Below are 8,915 nucleotides of genomic sequence, written 5' to 3' on the forward strand. Positions count from 1 at the left end.
AGATTGCCATTTTTATTATGTTTATCCTACCTGTCCAAGAGTATGGGAAATCTTTCCATTTTCTGGTATCTTCTTTAATTTCTTTCTTTAAAGACACAATGTTTTTGCTATATAGGTCTTTCACGTGTTTGATAAGCATCACCCCAAGATACTTTATGTTGTTTGTGGCTATTGTAAAGGATGATGTTTCTCTGATTTCTTTCTCAGCCCCTTTGTCATCTGTATATAGTTATCTTGTATCCTTCTAGTTTGCTGAAGGTGTTTATCAGCTGTAGGAGTTCCCTGGTAGAATTTTTTGTTCACTTCTATAAACTATCATATCATCTGCAAATAGTAAAAGTTTGACTTCTTCCTTTCTAATTTGTATCTCCTTGATCTTCTTTTGTTGTCTTATTGCTTTAGCTAGAACTTCTAGCTTTAGCTAGAACTTGAAGAGATATGGAGAGAGAGGGCAGCCTTATCTTGTTCCCTGATTTTCGAGGACTCGCCTTAAGCTTCTTTCCATTCAGCTTGATGTTGTCTGTTAGTGTACTGTACATTGCTCTTATTATGTTTAGGTATATCCCTGTTATCCATGATCTCTCCAAGACTTTTATCATGAAAGGGTGTTGAATTTTGTCAAAGGCTTTTTCAGCATCTAGTGAGATGATCGTGTGGTTTTTCTTTTTCAGTTTGTTTATATGGTGTATCACATTGATAGATTTTTGTATTGTTGAACTATCCCTGCAACCCAGGGATGAAGCCTACTTGGTCATGGTGGATGATTTCTCTGATGTGTTCTTAGATTCAATTTGCCAGTATTTTATTAAGTTCTTTTTTTTTTTTTTTTTTTTTGCATCAATGTTCATGAGCGGTATTGGTCAGTAGTTCTCTTTCTTAGTTGTGTCTTTGTGTGGCTTAGGTAACGAGGTAACTGTAGCCTCTTCTTTGAATTTCTGGTAGAATTCTGCACTGAAGCCATCTGGCCCTGGGCTGTTTTTGGTTGGGAGTCTTTTGATGACTGCTTCTATTTCATTACATTAAATTGCTTATCTGTTCTTGATTTAATTTTGGTAAATGATACATATCCAGAAATTTCCTTTGAATTTTTGATTTTTGTGGAGTACAGGTTTTTAAAGTATAACCTGAAAATTCTCTGGATTTCCTCAGTATCCATTGTTATGTCTCCCTTTTCATTTCTGATTTTGTTGATTTGCATGCTCTCTCTCTGCCTTTTGGTTAGTTTGGATAAAGGTTTGTCGATCTTGTTGATTTTCTCAAAGAACCAATTCTTTGTTACATTGGTTCTTTGTATTGTTTTCCTAGTTTCTATTTTATTGATTTCAGCCCTCAAATTGATTATTTCCTTGTGTCTACTCTGTTACGTGCAGTTTTCCCACCAGCCTGATCCCAGAGCTGTATCAGCTCCCAAATAACACACAGAGACACTGTATTAGATATAAAGCTGTGGGCCTGTTACTAGTGTTTCTTATTGACTAGCTCTGTCTTAAATATTAACCCATTTCTAGTCATCTAAGTGTTTCCACGTGGTCTTATCTTACCAGAAAGAGGGTTCGGATCTCTTGTTCTCAAGTCTTGAATCTTCCCCACTATATTTCCCAGAATCGTCCTTGTCTCCTTGTCCTGCCTATTTTGCCTTCCTATTTGCCAATGGTGCTTTACTCATTAACTAATAAGAGAAACATATATTCAGAATGACATCTCCTATCACTACTCCTCCTGGGTGAGTTTGCTTCTTTTTGGAATAGGGCTTTCAGTTGTGCTGTTAATTCTCTAATGTGACTGTCCTCTATTTTCTTCATATGGACACTTAGTACAATGAACTTTCTTTGTAGTACTGCTTTCAAAGTGTCCTATAAGTTTAGGTATGTTGTGTCTTCATTCTCATTGAATTCTATGAGCTCTTTAATTTCTTTCTTTATTTCTTCCTTGACCTGGGAATGGGGCAATTGCACATTGTTCAGTTTTGATGAGTTTGTAGGGTTTCTGCAATTTGTGTTGTTGTTCAATTCCAAATTTAAAGCATGGTGGTCTGATAAGATACAGGGGACTATCCCAATTTTTTTTGTATCTGTTGAGGTTTGTTATATTGCCTTAGTATGTGGTTGATTTTAGAGATGGTTCTATGTGGAGCAGAGAAGAAGGTATATTCTTTTGTGTCTGGATAGAATGTTCTACAGATGTCTGTTAAACCCAATAGAGACATAACTTTTGTTAGTTCTTTTGTTTCTTAAGTTTCTGACTGGTGGTCCTGTCTAGCAGTGAGAGTGGGGTGTTGGAGTCTCACACTATAAGTGTTTGAGGTTTTCTGTGAGCTTTGAGTTTTAGTAGCATTTCTTTTACGAATGTGGGTGCCTTTGTATTTGGGGCATAGATGTTCAGAATTGAGACTTTGTGCTGATGGATTTCTCCTGTGATGAATATGAAATGACCTTCTTCATCTCGATTGGTTTTGGTTTGAAGTGTAACTTGTTAGGTATTAGGATAGCTACACCTGCTTGCTTCTTGGGTCCATTTGATTAGAAGATCTTTTCCCAACTCTTTACCATGAGGTAGTATATGTCTTTTAAGCTTAGATGTGTTTCTTGTATGCAACAAAAGGATGGATTTTGTCTTCGTATCCATTCTGTTAGCCTATGTCTTTTTATAGGCAAGTTAAGACTATTAATATTGAGGGAAAGTAAGGACCATTGATTGTTAATTCTTGTTTGTTTTAGATTTGTTGTTGTTGGTGGTGGATATATTTGCCTTGTTTTTTCTTTTGAGTCCTGGTAAAGTGGGATTATCTATTGCCCATGTCTTTGTGAGTGTAGTTAACTTCCTTGGGTTGGAGTTTTTTTCCTCCCAGAACTTTCTCTAGGGCTGGATTTGTGGATATATATTGGGAAAATTTGGCTTTGTCATTGAATATCTTGTTTTCTCCATTTATAGTGATTGAGAGTTTTGCTGGGTATAGTAGCCTGGGCTGGCATCTGTGGACTCTTAGTATTTGTATAACATCTACCCAGGATTTTCTGGCTTTCAGTTTCCATGGAGAAGTCAGGTGTAATTTTGATAGGTCTGCCTTCATATGTTACTTAGCCTTTTCCCTTCACTGCTCTTAATATTCTTTCTTTATTTTGTATGTTAGGTTTTTGATTATTATGTGGCAAGGGGGCCTTTCTTCTTTGGTCCAGTCTATTTGGTGTTCGGTATGCTTCTTGTACTTTCAAAGGCATGCCCTTCTTCAGATTGGGAAAGTTTTCCTCAATGATTTTGTTGAATATGTTTTTTTGCACTGTTGAGCTGGAATTCCTCAATGCCTATTATCCTTAGGTTTGGCCTTTTCATGGTGTCCCACATTTCCTGGATGTTTTGTATTAAGGATTTGTTGGATTTACAATTTTCTTTGGTCGATGAATCTATGTCCTCTAGTTTATCTTCAGCACCTGAGATTCTCTTTTCCATCTCTTGTATTGTGTTGTTTATGCTTGCATCTGTAGTTCTTGATTATTTACCCAGTTTTTCTGTTTCCAGCATTCCACAGTTTGTGTAGTCTTTATTGCCTTTATTTCAGTTTTTAGGTCTTGAACTGTTTGAATTGCTTCCTCATGTGTTTGATTGGTTTTTTTCTTGGCTTCCCTTTCTTTTTTTAAAAGAGATTTGTTCATTTCTTGCATTTTTTGCTTTGTCTTTTCCTCTATTTTTTTCCAATTTTTTGTTTGTTCTTTCTTCTATATCATTTTTGAGCTTCTCCATCATTTTTATGAAGATATTTTTTAAGTCGTTCTCTTCTGCTTCATCTGCTTTAGTGTGTTCAGGTCTAGTTGGTGTAGAGTCCCTAGAATCTGGTGGTGTCATATTGGTCTTTCTATTTTTGGGTGTTTTTTTTTTTTTTGTATTGCCATCTTCCCATCGATTCTTCCAGTGGGTGCAGGTGGAATGTCTCTCTCTATCCTGGTCTCCTGGTGGGTGTGGATGGGTCAGGAGTTCAATGTCCGTAATTCTGGATGGTCCATGCTCTCTCAATCAGAGGCCATAACAGGGCCAGTGATGTGGGGAAGGCAGGCTCAGGATGGTCTCAAGCACTCAGGCAGAGAGCAGGTGCTCAGGACCAAAGATCAGGTGAATGTAGGCTCAAGATGGTCCCATATGGATAGGCAGGTTCAGTATGCTCAGAGCCACCTAGGAAGTTCCAAGGAGGTGGAGGGAGTGTCGGACCTGCACTCTGGCCCAATGCTCACCCCGAGCAGTGGTCCCAGCAGGACCTCCATATGGCTTCTTCAATTGTCAGTGTTATCTTTCCCCGACCTGTCTTGTGGCCTGCATACCCCTCCATTCTCCACTTAAGCCCAATTCCCTTAATTAATTAAAGCTCTTGGGAAGGGTCTTTCTCTATCAATCAAAACAGAAAACATCCCCTCAGTTACCCAGAGACACACTTCTTAGTTGATTCCAGCTTCAAACAAGTTGACATTAAAAAAAAAAACTAACCTCTACAAGTCCACCCTTTGTCAGCGTAACACCCAATAAAATCTTATGTCATGTTGAACGTACAAAGAAGACAACAACAGTATCATAACTACACCTAAGAAAACACAAATATCCCATTGCACTGGCTAGTTTTATGTCAACTTGACCACATGCTAGAATCATTTTTAAAGAGGGACCCTCAACTGAAAAATTCTAGAGCCAGATTGGCCTGTTGTGTATGGGACATTTTCTTTATTGAAGATTGGTACAGTAGGGGCCCAGCTCCCTGTGGGGCATAGCACATCTGGGATGATGGTCCTGGGTACTACTAAAAAAAGAAGCTAAAAAGCCAGTAAGCAGAACTCCTTCTTGGTTTCTGCTTCAGTCCCTGCCTCCTGGTTCCTGCTCTGACTTCCCTCAGGTATGAACTATTTCCTGGAGATATAAGACAAGACAAACCTTTTTCTTCACAAGTTACCACTAGCTGTTTTTTTTTTTTTTTTTTTTTTTTTGCAATAAAACCATATTTAATTCAGGAATTTGAACCAGGAGTGGGGTATTGCTTGTGACAGATTGAATATGTATTGTGGGAAGAATTCTGGAAGAACTTTGGAATTTTGAGTTGGAAAAGTCACTGTGTGCGTACTTACAGCTTGGTGGATGGAGTATATTCTATGGGAACAGAGAAGATATTGTTGAGACCAGTACAGAACAAGGAAGCCTCGCTTGTAGTGTTTCAAAGAGAAGTTTGAGATTTCCTTAAAGACTTTATTGGCACAGCTGATGTTTTAAAATTAAGAACTACTGAAGTTAAATCTGTGCTTTACTGAGACAAGTGAACTTGTCAGCGGGGGCTAAACCATCAGCTGTGGTTAAGAAGAGACCATAATCATTAAATGATGTCTCTGGGAAGTGTTTCCTCAAAGTTAGCATGAAGACTTTGTGTTCCAGCAATGGCTAAATTTCCTCCTTATGCCACCAGTAGAATACAATAGCATCAGAATCACACAGATGGTACTGGTTTTGAAAGCATGGAGGGGTTATGGAGAACAGCTGAGATTTGGCACAATGTGGCAGAGTACAGTTCCTGAAGAGAGCCCAGGAGAGGCTCTTGGTGAAGGTGCCTGGTTGCAGTGGAGACCACAATGTTTTGGAGATGCCATGGGATATCATCACAGCCCTTAGCAGCAACACAGGCCTCACCATGGCCTAAGATGGCAGTGTAGACCACTCACATCAATTTCCTCCCCCACCCAGTGTCTCCATGGCCCATGGACATCAGCATGGCTTTAGGTGGCAGCTCAGGCGACAGACACCCACATATGGCCTTCGGTGTTAACAAGGCTCATGGATATTAACACATATCTCAGCTGCAATAGGACTACAGACCCAGACATAGCCCTCATCAGCTGCATAGACCCAGACATCATCATGGCCTCAGGTGGCAGTGCAGGCCACTCAGATTATCATGGCCCCTGGCAGCTGCAGGACCCATGAACATCAGTGTAGATTCAGGTGAGACTTTGGATATTTTAGAGAAACTCTGACAGCAACTTGGAATGTCTAAAGTTTGAAAGACTAAAGTTTTAAAGTGCTTAAATTTTAAAGACTATGGGACTTTTAAAGAAGGAATGTTTTATAGTGTGATTTTTATACAATATATCTGCCCTGTTTTGAAAATAGATTCTTTTCTCATACAATATATCCTGATTACAGTTTCCCCTTTCTTTACTCCTCCCAGGTTTTCCCCCACCTTCCCCTCCCCTCCAATCCTGATTCACCCCCTCTCTGTCTCTCATTAGAAAAGAACCTGCTTCTATGAGATAACAACACAATAAAACACAGTAAGGAAGGACAAACATCATCACATCAAATTTGGACAAGACAATATAATTGTGATATTAATATTAATAAGTCATCTTGGAGATAAATGAGAGAGGAAAGTGTCTCGATGAATATTGATGTGATTGAGTATCAAGTTGACAAGGGGTCAGTTGTGCTGGCTCCTTCATTTCCATGTGACACAAGCTAAAGTTATCTGGGAAGAGGGAACCACAGCTGAGAAAATGCTTCCAAAACAATGGCCTATAGGCAAGCTGCAGGTGATGGGGGAGGGTCCAGCAATTATGGATGGTGCCATTGCATGGCAGGTGGTCCAGGGCTGTATAAGAAGGCAGGCTGAGCAAGCCGTGTAGAGAATGTGTTTAAGCCACACCCCTCCATGGCTTCTGCTGCATTTCCTGCATCCAGATTCCTACCTTACTTCCTGCCCTGATGTCCATCAGGGTAAGCTGAAATAAACCCTTTCCTCCTCGAGTTGCTTTTGGTCATGGTATTTCTCACAATAATAGAAACTATATCTAATACACAAATCTTAGGCATATACCTAAAGGACTCTATATCCTACTACTAGGACACTTACCAGTGGTCATTGCTGCTCTTTCACAATAGCCAGTAGGAAGCAATATAGATGATGATTGACTGGTGAATGGATCATTAAAGTGTGGTACAATTACATAACAGAATACTATTCAGTTGATTAAAAAATAAAATTATGAAATTCACAGTTAAATGGATAGAGCTGGAAGCAATCAATCTGAGTATGGTACCCCAGAACTAGAAAAATAAATATTGCATGTTTCCTTTCTTAGTGTATATCAGTTTAGATATGAGTGTTTTGTTTGGAATGCCTATAGAGATTAGAAAAGAGCAATGGGCAAGGGAGACAGTGATTTAAATGTTGAAAGAGGAATAATGAGACAGGAAAGAATAGATGGGGTAGGAGAAGGGAGAAAAAAGTAATGAAAAGAATATGGGGAAGAATACTAGAAGCTTTTTAAAAAGTCATATGGAAACAACTACTGTAGAGCCTTCATAAAATATATACATATACACACACATACACATGTAAAAGTGTTTAAATGGAGATAGCTCATAATGAAGGAGTGTGGGGACAACATAACTGTTAGATACCATTCTAGCAAATAAAACACCTGTTACCAAGAATGAACTATCCCTATTTGAGATATTTTCCAATAGGGTCCCATGAACTACAAACAATATCAGGTATTCCCATTTCTCTTGGTTACAATCCATAAGCTGATTGTAAGACCCTATTGCTGAAAATGCTACATACATGAGTCATAGAACATGGCAAGATCAAGGTGTACTCATCTGGAAACTTTGTCCTACAGGCTAGCTTCCATAGTGGTGAAAATGGCCTTGACTATACCAAAAGATGAAACTAATTGTCAGTCTCACCCAGCTGTATGTTGTAAGAATTGCAATAATGGATGGCTTGGTAAGATTTGCCTACTGGTTCAGTAGTAGCTCAAATGTCATGATTGTGACTCAACACTCTGTGATTTGATTTAGAGTCTGCTCCACAAGATGGGACCTATATTGACATTATTATCCTTTGTAGTACAGATATTACTACCATCATTTTGATAAATGAGTATTGTTGTAAAAATAACTCCTAATGGCTTATATCTATACCTTTTGCCCTAAAAGGTGTTCTACTGCTGTGAAGAAACAGCATGACCAAGGAAACTCTTATAAAGGATAGCATTTAATTAGGGTTGCCTTAGAGTTTGGGGGGTTTAATTCATATTGTCATGGCAGGGAGCATGCTGGCACTCAGCTAAACATGTTACTGGGAGGTAGCTGAGACTTCTGTATCAAGATATTCAGGCAGCAGAAAGAGTGAAACACTGGTCCTGGCTTGGCCTTCTGACACATCAGAAGACCATCCCATTGACACTTCTGATGACAAGGCCATACCTACACCAACAAGGCAATATCTCCTAATAGTGTCACTTCCTGGTGACCAAACATTCAAATCTATGAGCCTATGGAGGCCATTCCTATTTAAACTATCATACCCATAGATTAGTTAATCTCTCAGCCCTCACCAAAGTATCTTCTTCTTCTTCTTGTAATAGACAGCAATGAACACACAAACCCACAAATTGTCATTATGCATAGGATAAAACTACCGGGTGCTCAATAATAAATGGGATATATATATCAAGCCCTTGTCCTGAATTTTTGTGGATCATCATGGAAGAGGGTTTGGAAAGATTATACAAGCCAAGGAAGGTGGATATTATAAGGGACATTCTTCTTTATATATGTTTCTCTTATTGGTTGATGAATAAAATGCTGTTTGGCCAATAAGGCAGGAAGGTAAGCAGGACTAGGAGACAAGGATAATTCTAGGAAAGGTTGGCAGACAGAGCTGGCTGGAACAGTTGTCATGTTGACTGCAAAGTAGTAAGAGTTTTGGACCCTTCTCCAGTAGGATAAGACCACACAAAAATATTTAGATTAATATTAATCAGTTAATAATTAAGACAGAGCTAGCCAATATGAATCCCTAGTCATCAGCCAACAGTTTTATAACTAATAATGTGTCTGTGTGTTTATTTGGGGGCAAAACAGCTGTGGGCCAGGTGGGACAA

This window comes from Phodopus roborovskii, unplaced genomic scaffold (assembly GCF_943737965.1).
Source record: "Phodopus roborovskii unplaced genomic scaffold, PHOROB, whole genome shotgun sequence".
Taxonomy (NCBI): Eukaryota; Metazoa; Chordata; class Mammalia; order Rodentia; family Cricetidae; genus Phodopus; species Phodopus roborovskii.